The sequence below is a fragment of the Ursus arctos genome, unplaced genomic scaffold, assembly GCF_023065955.2.
Source record: "Ursus arctos isolate Adak ecotype North America unplaced genomic scaffold, UrsArc2.0 scaffold_12, whole genome shotgun sequence".
Taxonomy (NCBI): domain Eukaryota; kingdom Metazoa; phylum Chordata; class Mammalia; order Carnivora; family Ursidae; genus Ursus; species Ursus arctos.
This window is the reverse complement of record NW_026622786.1, coordinates 35,833,099-35,848,325: the sequence shown is the minus strand read 5'-3', so window position 1 is coordinate 35,848,325 and position 15,227 is coordinate 35,833,099. Positions and strand designations below refer to the sequence as shown.

Here is a 15,227-nt window from a genome sequence, read left to right as displayed (position 1 = left end):
GATCTCATTTCTAGCCAGTTCTTCCCCCTTTCTCTTCCTCCTTCTTGCTTCCCATTTGCTCTATTTCCTTCTCAGTCACCACTCTCCTTGCAGCAATAGGTTTTTATGTCTTAATTTTCACCTGGGGGCAGGAGGGAAGGGCTATGCGATAGGCCACCTTTCATCAGAAGAGAAAATGAGGTCATCATCACTGAATTTCAAAACTCGAAGGGAAAAAAGACCAGACTGTGGTCTCCTCCCCCAGAGCTTTTTCTTTCAGTACAGTTCAGTGTTCAGGTTCGCTTAGAGCAGGAGGTAGCTAGTCATATGTGAGACACCAACGGCTGCCTGTCTCTTTATATGCTGGATCTGTCCTGTCCACAGTCTCTGAGGCTCTGAGCAAGCCTACACTGGTCTTTGACGGTGAAACAATCACAGGCTGGCCAACTACCTAAGACTTTGTTGTCTGGCTCAAAAAATTAGTATGGGCCCATGAGACTCCCCGTTTGGGAGTTGGAAACTGGGAAAATGGAAGTCTAAGTCACATTGATATGGTAAGTTAAGAGGATATGAGGTAAATTCTGGACCACAAGGAAGCTGAAGTTATTCGGAAACAGAATAAGATAAAGCAGATCCACAGAGAAAAGAGAGAGCATGAGGAAAAGAGAGATTCCATGTTCCAAATGATTTGCTGGTTTCCGTTTGAGTATATTCTTACAATTTCCTTCTTTTTCTTGCAGCAGACATGAATAGGTCTCTGCTGTTTTCCAACAATCTAAAATAATCTGACTAGAATGCAAAATCATTGACCCAGTAATATGATTGCTAGTCTTAGCCTGGAGGTAGATCTGATAGCCCCCTATCTAGTTCCAAAGCTTGCCAAAGATTCAAATTGAGTTACCAGGAATTGTAGGTTTAGTCAGTCTAAGTTATGCAAAATGTTAACCAAAAGTTACACTGGCCTTTGCTGCCTGAATTTTGACAGGCTAATCCTCAATGGAAACACTGGAAAGATTTCTCTTCTGCAAAACTACCCTCTTTCTTCACAGTCAATCATCAAAACAAGCCAGCTCTGCCCCTGAATTTATCACTTTCTCTAACCCAAGGAAGTCATGGAGACCTTGTGCAGTGCTGTGTTCAGCAGTAAATATCAACCAATTATGACTGGGAACCAGAATCTTCATCATCCTTTCTTGTGAGAACATCAAGATCTATTAGTTTGAAGTTGTTATCCTGGATCATCGATCAGAGTTCATGTTTTTAGCATTGCTAATTCTGCTTTTTTAATGCTCTCCATCACCTCTTTTCTAAAAGATAAAGAATGTCAGGAACTATTAAGAGTGAGGCATTCTGAGGATCTGGTTTATTTCAGAGTTCTACAAAGGATTCACTTCCTCCTCACACCACCCACCTCTGTTTACAAGTGAATGTCTATTGCTCTCCTTCAGGGCCAATATTCACATGAAAAACATCTACATAAATGAGTGGTGTCATAATCTGAAGAAATGTGCTGTGTATCAACAGTGCCTCTAAATTCCCACTATGGTTCAGGACGCTCCAATGACTCAAATGACCTTTCTGCTAAAGGATTTGCATCACTTCCTTTGTTCTAGTTTTGCACTATATGGAATTACAATAATGTGAATAATTTTTCTTCTACAGAAAACAACAAAAAAACCACAGGAAATATACAAAAACAGTTTTGACAATTGAGATAATCACACTTTAATCTGCTTAATTAAACACATTAAAATTACTTGTCTACCAGCAAATACCATTTTAAAAATACCATTTTACTAAATCGTACCAAAATCAGTTTAGGGAGAGTTCCGAGAACAGACTGATTTATTAAACTGAGTCAGAAAAGTAGCATTTAATTGATAGCTAATTACTATAGGAGGTGGGAAAGGAGAAGGAAAATTAAGGGTGTATCCTAGTCAAGTTATTTTACTCCAAAATTCCTAATAGGTTGAACCTAACAGATACTTTATTTTTTTTTAAAGATTTTATTTATTTATTTGACAGAGATAGAGACAGCCAGCGAGAGAGGGAACACAAGCAGGAGGAGTGGGAGAGGAAGAAGCAGGCTCATAGCGGAGGAGCCTGATGTGGGGCTCGATCCCATAACGCTGGGATCACGCCCTGAGCCGAAGGCAGACGCTTAACCGCTGTGCCACCCAGGCGCCCCCTAACAGATACTTTAAAACATAAGAGCATGTGTTGGATTTGAGGTCCAGTCAGCAGAATGGTCCACCAGGGCAAGGCCAGCGACCAGGGATGGTTCTAACTGTGGGCAGGAAGAAGAAGAGTCAGAATTGGCAGTGGCATCAGCGACTCCAGCAAAAGGGCACAGGCTGATGAGTCCACCCCAGCACAAGGTAGGCTAGTGTTTGGCCTGACATTTACCAGGCAGATGTATGAGAAAGCTGGCACAACATGGCACCAGAGGATTTGGTGGTACGTGTAAGGAAGTGTCCCATAAGGACACGAGAGGTTAGTCTTGAGGTCTTACACTGGGGATCCAGGCAGGTAATCAGCAAAGGAGATCAAGATATAAATGCAATTAATGGAACCAGGGCACAACTTGAACATCTGAAATGAACAAGGGTCATGTCAGAACAAGGCCAACAGCAGAAATGATGGGGCTGACCCACTATTGACTACTGATCTATATTGACTAAGGGGTCTTCTAAATTCCTCTGCTAATAGCCAGACTGCTCCAAGAGCATGGAACAGGATCAAGGCAGCTGATGAGAAAGATTTAAAGTGCTAACATACAATAAATACATGACAAACGATATTATGCTGTTGTTGGTTGTAGGGGAGAGAATTAACCAGAAGGTAGGTTGCCCTGGAAGGGTGTCTATAAACCTGAAAAGTAGATCCAGGCCCACGGAGACAGGTAGGTAGAAATCCAAGCAGGTAGACAGAATGAATATCCAGAAAGTGTGGTGTCAGAAACAAGTGGGAGGTGAGGCTGAGGGTTAGGAAAGAGGTGTGATGGTGGTGGAGAGATGAACACTGCGGGGTCCAGGGTTCATATCAGATAAGAGACAAATTCCCATGGGGCTAGAGTACAGGGACAGGACTCTAGTCCTCTACAGAAGGGAGAAGGAATATTCATCAGAACAAAATCAGAGCTGTCCAAAGAGGATCAACAGTGTGGGAAATGTATTCATTTTCTTGAATATGGGTAACACTGGTCCCAAGAACAAAACACTCAAAGAGAGAGGAAGGGTAAGGAGCCAGTGGCCTAACCAAGTCATCACAGAAGTTAACTGCCTTAGTTATGGGGTTAAGGGATGCTGGAACCCAAAGCCAGACATGTCATCCTACCCTCCCTTCTCTAAAGTACAAAGACAGTAAGATCCAGGCTTGCTTCTGTGGGCATCCCGGCTCCTGCAACCAAAACTCAGGTGTACAGGAATTAGACAGGTTTGCAGCTTGCTTATATTATTGTTTGTGTTATGGCTTGTACTATCGTTTATACTGTTGGCCTGGGGTCTATGTTACCAAATGAGACACATACAGAGTTAGGGTAACATCTATGTTGAAAATAGTGACAATCTATTTCTTTCATGTATTACTCACATAATTTTTCCTTTGATTTGGCTCCGGGAAGACTGAGCAAAAGTTAGTGTGGGTGTATAGATGGAATTAACCCTTGTTTTTTTACTCAAGAGAGTCAGGGGAGTTTCCTTCCTTGAGTCGGAGCCATCCTAGGATTCCCGTTCAGACTCTTACTCAGTATGCCCTTCTGTGTTTATAAGTTAAGGTCAAGGTTCTCCATGGGTTGCTTAACTATTTGGCAAGGAACCCTGCCAACAAATATCAAGCCCAGACTAAATGCATGGCTGGAGATGCTGGCCATCTTCTCTGTGATTCTCTTTGGTATGGAAGGTCTTTTGGCTAGCCTCATGGATGAGGGATAGAGGGATGGGTAGCTGCTGAGCTGAAACCTTGTCTTCAGCAAGAGAAGCCTTTGTCTCTCATTCTTCTCAGCATCCTCATTAATGGATTGGACAGCTGCCCTTTGGGGGCATCAAGCCTGTGACTTTGGTGTTTGCATCAATAGGGTCTCACTAACCCAAATTCTCTAATGGGTGGCATGGCTGTTTGTGCCTTTTCTGTGGTTTAGTGACCAAATGCCCAGGTCTTGGAGTCAGAAAGATGAGGCTGTCCATCTCAGTTCTACTACTTAATAACTACTTAACCTTAAACAAGTCATGTAACCTCTCCTCAGTTTCCCTATTTGTAAAATGGGGGGGGGGACTGTATGGCTGAGATGAAGTAGGGTAAACAAAACAGCAAAAAAAGTACAAAATAAGTGGTAGTAACATGTGCTCTTGAAGCCTATCTAGCTCCCAAACTCTTTTATAGGATGCATATTCTAATATAATTAGTCTCCTGGATCTAACTAGAGGGCTCTCCCCAGAAGTCCCATAAAATAGCTAATCCTTTATCATGGGGCAAAAAGTTAGCCACTACTAGAGATCCTGCTATCAAAGGTCTGACAGCCAACTCAGGGAGGCCAAGATCCTCCAAGAGCTGGTTCTAAGACTTCCACAGAGGACTGTGGGACTGGGGACCCATCTCCAGGCAGGGAAGGCTGTGGCCCAATTCCTACAGGCGCTGAGTTTACAGTTCACAGATAACCACTGTGTAATACCCAGAACCCTGATCTTATAGTGTGCCTTCACATTCATTTTTTTCATTTAAACCTCAACACAATACAGGTTGACCAAGAGCAGCATTATCCCCAGTTTACAGATGGGAATCCTGAAGTCCACAGCAATCACTTGCCAGCCCTGAGCTATACTGCTTTTAAGTAAAGATTTTAACACTTCCTAGTCCAGGTCACCCTCAATGCCAAACTACCTCTTTACTGCCTGGGGGAGTATGTCTGGTAACATCATATTAGACCATTTATTATTTTATCAATGAACATTTACTGCCTACTATATAATAAGAGATCTATCTAAGACCTGATACTCAGGGCCCTTTCCAGTGAAGGTCTCTTATTTTTACAACCTTATGAAGTAAATCATTTTTTTCCTTTGCAGCATTTACTATTTTTAAATATGCATATAGTTGTGATTGTTTATTCTATGTTTGTTTCCCCAGTTAGACTCCCCAGTTAGGTTCCATCGGGGGCAGGCATCATATTTGTTTATCAGTTTTACATTCAGCAGGCACTCAATAATAATTACATGAATAAAAGTCATGTTATCTTTTCTTACAGAATGACAAAACTGTACTCAAAGTTTATTTGCCCAAGTTCACCTTGCTAATAAGTAGTAGATCTGGGTCTTTACAGTTGCCTGAAGCTTTAAGAGCAACATCTATCATAGCTTCTCCCAAAGGATTGTCAGGGCTTAGTGCAGTGACACTGGTCAGATCTCGTCAGAGACATCTTCAAGAAAAGCCCATCATCTCTAGTCAATAAATAATACAGTTGCTATTACCATTATGTGCAATCCATCATTTACCATAACAATGTTACAGTGTAATCACATTTGTATAAGGGATCACAGTACTCAGAACACTTTGTTCTTCAACATCCTTGGGAATCAGGAAGAAAGATATTTTACTGGAAACTAAAACTTGTGAATTGCCCACTATGATATAACTTAAAAGTGAAACTAAGACTCAATTCTAGGTGTAATTTTACCTTGAAGTGCAATAATTTTTAAAGTTCTTAAAGAAAAAAGAGAGGACTCAAATAAATAAAATTAGAAACGCAAGAGGAGGAGGACGGGGTGCCTGGGTGGGTCAGTCATTAGGCATCTGCCTTCAGCTCAAGGTGTGATCCCGGTGTTCTAGGATCGAGCCCCACATCAGGCTCCTCCTCTGGGAGCCTGCTTCTTCCTCTCCCACTCCCCCAGCTAGTGTTCCCTCTCTCGCTGGCTGTCTCTCTCTCTGTCAAATATATAAATAAAATCTTAAAAAAAAAAAAAAAAAGAAATGCAAGAGGAGAAGCAATAATTGACACCACAGAAATACAAAAGATTATAAGACACTATTACAAAAAATTATATGCCAACGAATTAGACAACCTATCAGAAATACATAAATCTCTAGAAACATACAATCTTCTAAAACTGAATCAGAAAGAAATAGAAAATGTGAACGTATCAATTACTAGTAACAAAATTAAATTGGTAATGAAAAAAACTCCCAACAAACAGAAGTCCAGGACCAGATGGGTTCACCAGTGAATTTTACCAAACATCTAAAGAACAGTTAATACCAATTTCCCTCTAACTATTCCAAAAAATGGAAGAGGAAGGAAAGCTTCTAAATATATTCTATGAGGCCAGCATTACCCTGGTACCAAAACCAGATAAAAATGCTACATAAAAAGAAAACTACAGGCCAATATCCCTGAAGAACATGGGTATAAAAATCCTCAGGAAAATATTAAGAAGCCACACTCAACACATTAAAAAAAATCATTCACCACGATCAAGTGGGTGTTATTCCAGGGATGCAAGGTGGTTCAATATTTGCTAGTCAATCAACATAGTACATCACATCCACAAATGAGGAATAATAATCACATGATCATCTCAATAAAGGTAGATAAAGCACTTGACAAAATTCCAAAAAAAGTGGTGGATTTAGAGGAAACACACCTCAACATAATTAAGGCTATATATGGAAACGCCACAGATAACATCATGCTCAATGGTGAAAAACTGAGACCTTTTCCTCTAAGATCAGGAACAAGACAAAGATGTCCACTCTCACCACCTTTATTCAACATAGTACTGGAAGTCCTAACCTCAGCAATCAGACAAGAAAAAGAAATAAAAGTCATCCAAACTGGTAAGAAAGAAGTTAAACTGTCACTATTTGCAGCTGACATGATAATACACATAGAAAACCTTAAAGACTCCATGAGAAACTATCATAAGTAATACATGAATTGAGTAAAGTTGCAGGAGACAAAATTAATAAACAGAAATTGGTTGCATTTCTATACACTAATAGCAAAGTAGCAGAAAGAGAAATTAAGAAAACAATTCTATTTATAGAATAAAATATCTAGGAATAAACTTAACCAAGGAAGTAAAAGACCTGTACTCTGAAAAGTATAAAATGAAAAACATTACAGATGACACAAACAAATGGAAAGATATTCCATGCTTATGGATTGAAAGGATTAATACTGTTAAAATGGCCATGCTACCCAAAGCAGTATACTGACTCAATGAAATCCCTCTCAAAACACGAACAGCATTTTTCACAGAACTAGAATAAATAATCCTAAATTTTTTAAAGATTTTATTTATTTATTCATGAGAGACAGAGAGGCAGAGGGAGAGGGAGAGGCAGGCTCCCTGCTGAGCAAGGAGCCCAATGTGGGACGCGATCCCAGGACTCTGGGATTATGACCTGAGCTGAAGGCAGAAGCTTAACTGACTGAGCCACCCAGGTTCCCAAATAATCCTAAAATTTGCATGGACCACAAAAGTTGCCAAATAGACAAGGCAATCTTGAGAAAGAAGAACAAAGCTACAGGTATCACAATCTCGGATTCCAAGATCTAGTACTGTAATATTCAAAACAGTATGGTACTGGCACAAAAATAGACATATAGACAAAGGAACAGAAAACAGAGCCCAAAGATAAACCTATGATTGTATGGTCAATGAATCTCTGACAAAAGAGGCAAGAAAATTCAGTGGTGAAAAGACAGTCTCTTCAACAAATGACACTAGGAAAACTGGATGGCTACATGCAAAATAATAAAACTGGACCACTTTCTTACACCATACAGAAAAATAAACTCAATGTGGATTAAAGACCTAAATGCAAGACCTGAAACCATAAAACTCCCAAAAGAAAACATAGGCAGTAATTTCTTTTCTTTTCTTTTTTTTAAAGATTTTATTTATTTGACAGAGAGACACAGTGAGAGAGGGAACACAAGCAGGGGGCGAGGGACAGGGAGAAGCAGGCTTCCCACTGAGCAGGGGGTCCAATGCGGAGCTCGATCCCAGGCCCCTGGGATCACGCCCTGGGCCGAAGGCAGACGCTTAGCCCAGGCGCCCCATCGGTAATTTCTTTAACATCAGCCTTAACATTTTTATAGATATGTCTCCTGAGGTAAGGGAAAACTAAAGCAAAAATAAACTATTGGGTCTACGCCAAAATAAAAGGTTTTGCACAGCAAAGGAAACCATCAACAACAACAAACAGGCAACCTCCTGAATGGGAAAAGATATTTGCAAATGATATATCTGATAACGGATTAATATCCAAAATATAAAGAACTTACACAAATCAACACCATAAAAACAAATAATCTGATTTAAAAAAAATGGGCAGAGGACACAAACAGACATTTTTCCAAAGAAGACATATAGATGGCCAACAAATACATGAAAAGATGCTCAACATCACTAATCAGGGAAATGCAAATCAAAACCACAATGAGATATTGCCTTATACTTGTCAGAATGGTAGTTGAAAAAAGACCAAAAAATAACAAGTATTGACAGGGATGGGAGAAAAGGAATCCTTGTTACATAGTTGGTAGGAATGTAAACTGGTGCAGCCACTATGAAAAGTAGTATGGAGGTTCCTCAAAAAATTAAAAACAGAATTATCATATAATCCAGTAATTCCACTACTGGCTATCTACCCAAAGAGAATGAAAATGCTAATTCAAAAAGATATATGCACTCCTATGTTTATTGCAAGTTTACAACAGCCAAGACATAAAAACAACCCAAGTGTCCATCAATAGATGGATAAAAATGATGTGGTGTGTGTGTATACATGTATATATGTACATACATATATGTACACATGCGCACATATATAATGGAATATTACTCTGACATAAAAAAATGAGATCTTGCCATTTATGAGAACATAGAGGGTCCTAGAGGGTATTATGCTAAGTGAAATAAGTCACACAAAGACAAATACCACATTATTTCACTTATATGTGGCACCTAAAAAACCAAAACAAATGAAAAAATAAAAAAAAACCCCCAAACAGAAAGAGACCATAAATAAAGAGAACAAACTGATGGTTGCCAGAATGGGGACAGTAAAGAGGTCTGAGACAGGCAAAATGAGTAAAAGGGAGTGGGAGATACTGACTTCCACTTACAGAATGCATAAATCACCGGGATTAAAGGTAGAGTATAGGGAATACAGTCAATAGAATCACAACACTATATGGTGACAGATGGGTGCTATACTTGTAGTGAGCATAGCGTACATATAGACTTATTGAATCACTATGCTGTATACCTGACATTAATGTAACATTGTGTACAACTATACTAAAATAAAAATAATAACAATATTGTAATAATGTATCATGACTACACTTACTGTGGTGAGCACTGTGTAATGTATAGAATTTGTTGATTATGTTGTATTACCTAAAACTAATATAATATTGTATGTTAACTATACTTCAATAAAAAATGGTAATAAAGAAAAAGTTAAATAAAATAAAAAATTTTAAGTTCTTAAAAATAGAAAACATTAAATATATAAAGATATTAGAAATACGAATTCAAATCTAAACACCCATAAATGACTGGCTCAAGATCAAATGGTAAATTTAAAGGCAGAGATTCTCTAAGTATTCATTTACTTAGAAGATCAGAGGATGAAAAAGAATTATAGAAAGAACAGTATCTTCTGATTCAGTTGAGGATGACTTATTCCTAAAAAAGTGAGGTGAAGAGAAAGCCAGGGCCCCCATTAGACCTGCCTGCATAGTAGCACACACAGGTGCTGGGGGACTGGCCCAGGCGCCCACTGAGTCTCAAGCAGAGGTTCTAAAGGTCTTCCCAACCTCCTGGCATGTTTCAGGTGGAGCCAGCATTGGGGTGCAAAATACAAGAGCCACGGATCCCTATTGCTAGGCAAAGTCTTAATGTCTGGGCAGGCTGTAGGCAGCAAGCCTGAAGCCGAACGGATGGAGGTCTTTAGTTTCCACAGTGAGAAGTAGCAAGAGAAAAGCAGTCTCATCCTTAGGGTCTTGAATACTGCTCTCTAGAAATACAAAAAGCAGATAACAACAGAAGAGGAGGGATTGATCACTGACAGAAGAACTACTCTGCGCACAGTACTACGAGGCACTTTAACATGTTAATGGATCTAGGCACGTAACAAAGATATAGATTGTCAAAACCACCCCAATTTTTACAGATGTTGAAACCTAAGCTCAACTCGTTCAAGGCTACACAGCTAATAAGCAGTGGAACCATAATTCGAATTCATAGCTGTCCTTTTCCACTCCTGAAGGCAATGGAAAGGAAGAGAAAGCACAGCTCAAGGAATGTCACACGACTCGGTCTGCCTCCTGAGGAGTTTGTGTGTCTAGGTACCAGACTTTGTGTGAGAGGTGTGCATGCTGGGAGAGACAATGACTGAGGCACCTGAGATGATCTGGCCCTTCAGGTGTTGATGGATTTGGGAGTGGGGCAAGCTGAAGATGCAGGGGGGTAGAGGAAAGTAGAATTAGTGGAAATGAGGCTGGGGTCAAAAAACATAAAAATGTACTGGGCTCTAATGTGGCCCTTTTAATAACAGGTGTGCTTTCTGAATACACACAGAAAGCCTGTGTGTCATAACCATCCTGGTCTATCATAACACATCATCATAATTTGGTTTACAAATGAAGATATCATGTCTAAGTATATGGAAATACTCTATAGCATTTATGTGAGGGAGTCCTTGATACTTACTGAGAAGAACCCAAACTTACCACCTAAACTGCCTTTCTTCTCTTCCTTTCCATCTCCTGTATTTTGCTGCATTTAGACAAGTGGCTCTACCTTCCCACTAGGTAATAAAATGAGACAAACTGCCTATTTGCTCAGTGAAAGTCAGTGCTTGTGACACATGTCAAAATTCTATTGGTGCTGCAAACAGCGAAGAATATCAATAAAAGCTAATGTTAGTACTTAGTTAAGTTTTATCTTGGTCTCCTAGTTAAGCAGATTTCAATGGCAATGACCCACAGCCAGAAATACACCTCACATCACAATCCACAACACACAAGGGAACATGTATATGTGTGTATGTAGATAAATGAAGCAATACCTGGCTGCCTTACGGGTCATGCATGCGCTCTGGTATTTTCAATTCTAGTTCACTTACAAGAAAGCAAACAAAAAGCAGAGTGACCCACTAGGCAGACTTTATGATCTACTTACGAGTTGAAACTTGCAGTTTGAAAATCACTATCCAGACCAGAATATGAGGAAAAAGTCATGGTGTTACGGGAACTCCTCAACAGGAGGAAAATAAAAAAGGTAAGAAAGCTCCAGGAACTGCATATACTCTTTCTCCTCTGTTGACAGCTCCAAAAAAAGGGTGAAATCAGGAGGAAGGAAGGGTAACATGGAGGTGATTACAGGCTGAAAGTGTCCAGTGAAAAAGCAGAATTCATTTAAAAAAATATTTCTCCTGGCTAGTGGTCCACCAAAATAATGTAACTCAAGAAACCCTCTAATTAGTTTTGATGATCTGCATTACTACCAAGCATTATCCACAAGGAAGGCATTGTTAGAAAACTGCTTTTATACAAATTAGATGCTGAATGTATATAAACTCTGTGTGTGTGTGTGTGTGTGTGTGTGTGTGTGTGTGTGTTTAAAACAGTCCAAGGGACAGTAGCTGTTACATTTGCAGAATTTCCAGTCATTAGGCTGACCTCAGGGCAGGCAAGTGTTTCAGGGAGCGTGAATCGAATCACAATTGAGCCCTCAGCCATGTTGAGGCCAGTGGGCTATATCTTGTATGTTTTTCTGCGCTTACTTTCAAAAAAACCCCTATTCCTTCTCCTCCTCACCAAGAAGCTTCTCTCTGGGGACTAGTTTAGAAGCAATATTCATCCTCAGTTTTCTTGCAAATCACTCAGAGGCTTCAGTTATTCAGCTCAGTGCTCACAAAGAAAAATGCTGTCATGGACATGACAAATGTATTACCTGTTTTTTCTCATGTGATACAGCCCCAAGATGCACAATCCCAAGCCCCTTTCCTACAAACACACAATTTCTCCAGTCACAGCCACACTGTTCGCCTCTATTATTACTCCCTTGCTCCAGTCTTCAAAGCACTCCTTTAGAGGGGGACAAAAGAGCAGGTGTGAGAGCGTACACTCCATTCTGCTCAGCTGTGCAAAGGGGGGCTACCACTGAAAATCGGATGCTCTGTTTCCCTGTAATCACAGACTAACTTACTACTAACCAGTCAGATACACTTTGTCAGAATGAAGCCCAACCCATATGTTAGTTCAAACAACTCATACTTAGCACTAACACTAACAAATATTGCTAAAATGGGTTACTTGGGGAAGAAAATTAAATTTCCTTTGGGCGTTCTTCTGTAAAGGCTGGATTTACACCTCTTTAGTGTTGCAGAGTATGAAGGAAAAATGGCGAAACCAGTGATTTCAAGGTCCCTTCTAGGCCTTCAGGCGGTGGTCTGAGAATGGCATGAACATTATAATTATGTTTCAGGACATTCTCTGTTTTGACACATCTGGGATTCCTTGAAGAAAAAAAAGTGTTCTGAGTTTCCATCCCCAAATGCAATGGAAATCCTAACATTGGACACTGAGGCTTTCTGGGGTCATTGCAGATCTCAGCTTCCGTCTGGAGCCTGGCGGTAGGAAAATGCAGGAGTCAATCCCTTTGGATGCAATTTGCTCAGTGATTCAGTTCTGTACTGCCACACAGAACCTACTTGCAAAAAAGCGAAAAAGATGCCAGTTCAATGGAAACTATGCTTGCCTGTCTTAATGTAACCTTCCCTCAACCCGTTTAGAATGTCACCAAAGGAGAGGTAGAATCGGCTTCTAGCAAATGGTGGTTGACAGTCTTACTCCTCCTCATGTTCCTCAATTAAGTTTTGCCCCCCCCCCACCCCTGATGGACAGGGTTCCAAATAGCCAGAAGGTTCCATTTCCAACCTAGGCAAATGGAAATCAAGCATGACTTGATATACATAGAGAAACAGTTGGGATTTTGGCCAGGATTCCCAGATCCCAACAGGACAACAGGCATGGTCCTCCATAATTTTTATAAAGAGGCTGAGAGGTGCAATCCAGTTGAAAGGAGATACAGTGGGTTTTCACAGTTTGGGGGTTTTTTGGGTTTTTTTTTTTTTTTTGGCAGTAACCTATAGTAAGAAACGTTTTATATACATAATTAGTATACATAGACACAAATGTATACAAGTGAAAAAAGTTTCATGACACTATATTTATCTTACCATGTTGCAGTGCACTCTGACATTTTCTATTGATTCTGTTACAATAAAAATAAAAGGGCTGGTCATGACCCACTAAATTGATTTCATGCCCCCTCTGTGGTAGGTGGAGGGCAGCAGTTTGAGAACATGCACACACACGACTGTACAAAAAGTCTTGTCTTGAAGCTGTGCTCTATTCATTGTTGAACAACTCACATATTTGGGGTGGCCTGGGAAATCCTGGAGACTAGGGGAGGCCTAAAGCTTCAGAGATGTTTAGTTTGAGAATAACATAAAAATGAAGAAATCACCACGCTTTGTGACTAGGGTCTCTTTGTCTCCCAACACTATTTTTTTGCAGAAAGGGGAGGTAGAAAACCTGGGCCGCTGATGAAGGACTAAGAGGGCATAAAGAAAGTTAGAAGAATACCCAAGGCAACAGCAAAATGATTTGAGAACCACAAAATAAAGCCCTGGATTTAAATTTCTCCATATAAAACTCTGGAATTGGAAAACGTCTGTATCAAAGTGGCCTAAAATATGACCCAAAGCCAAACTGCAGTTATATTATTCTTTCTTTGTAAAATGATTGTTCCATACGAACCAAAAAATAATAATAATTTAGAGAATAAAATGGATGTGTTTTTCTTCCATTACCATCTTTTAACTATACCAATATCATTAAATTAGCTAATTTCAGCTCTCTGAATAATTTCAGACAAAAATGTCTTAAGTTTACCACAAGCATATCTCCAAACTTTAATGATAATTACAACAATATCTTACTGTTAACAATCTTAAATTATACATAGCTATCTACAGAAAGGCTACATCTAAATGGGTATCTTTCTTTTTCTTTATTCAGAAAAATAACTATGCAGTTTTGGAAGATAAAAATCAAAATTATAAAAACAAAACTCAAATCCTAGTGCCAGGAATAGAAATCAACACATATGTACGGAGGGTTTATAAGAAAGAACTGCCACGGACAAGTCGAGACTTTTAGTGCTAATAAAAACACAACTTCCAGTATATACTCCACATTCACTTGCTCTCCATGTCTTCAAGCCATTGATTCACATTTACCACAGAGACATCAAGGGGCAGACACTGAAAGTCATGTGATGACAGACAGTATATGGGTCTAGGGATGTTATACTCTTCCAGTGGTTTTTATCTAAGTTTTCTAAACAAAAAATTGCTTAAATATGTTATAAATGGTTGAGTAAGCTGAGCTTTTGAAATAGAGTTAGGAAATTCAGTTTTATCTCACAATGAGTTATCATTAGCAAGGCATGAGCTCATATGATTGGTTAGTTAAGTAGGACAAGCATAATGTTTCAGGCTGAATAAAATCCAGTATTTTTTATTCATCAAAACCTAATCCCGTCTCACAAATGTAAGTTATTATCATTGCCCCATCATTTTTTCCACATCTCCTTACCCTTTATTTCCCCACCCTCCACGTCCCATCCCAACATGACCTGAGATCCAGAAAGAAAGCACAGCATCTCCAAGCTGGAAAGAATATTAGATATTCACATTGCTACAAAAAAATCGAAACCAGTGTCCCCTGATCCCTACAATAGTATTATACCCCTACCACGTTGCCTTCTGCAGCACGTACAAAATTTAACCCACGAGTACACGTGTATGCTTACTTTAGGCTGTATTTGATTTAGTGTGAGATTCACTAATGTCTACTGCCAAGGTGGAAAGATTTGTGAGTAAAAATACATTTTGACAGCGAAGAGGAAGTAATTTTTTCTTACTTGCCATTGACATGGATAATGTTATATATAACTGTATACTATGGGAGGCCGGGTTTACCTGATACATCCTAATGTGGCAAATTTGGGGCCAAAGAGGAAAAATTATTGCCCCTGCCAAATGGCATTCTAGCAACCCCAAGAAATAAGTCTCAGACTTGGAGTGGACAATTAGGAATAGGGTGTGTTAGGGGGTCAAATCCCTTTAGACCCCAAACAGGAAATACAGTTAAGGATGGAGTGCTC

General features: G+C 39.6%; 1 protein-coding gene across 10 annotated transcripts in view; it reads right to left on the bottom strand.

The window, feature by feature from the left end:
- DDAH1 (dimethylarginine dimethylaminohydrolase 1) overlaps positions 1-15,227 on the bottom strand; it is a 231,930-nt gene that overhangs the window by 107,345 nt on the left and 109,358 nt on the right. The window contains exon 1 of one of the 10 annotated variants that reach the window (XM_044383678.3): positions 10,721-11,180. The exons of the other annotated variants lie outside the window; for them this stretch is intronic. The gene's annotated coding sequence lies outside the window, so the exon portion shown is untranslated. Of the gene's footprint in view, positions 1-10,720; positions 11,181-15,227 lie in introns of those variants that run through there. 10 annotated transcript variants of the gene reach the window in all.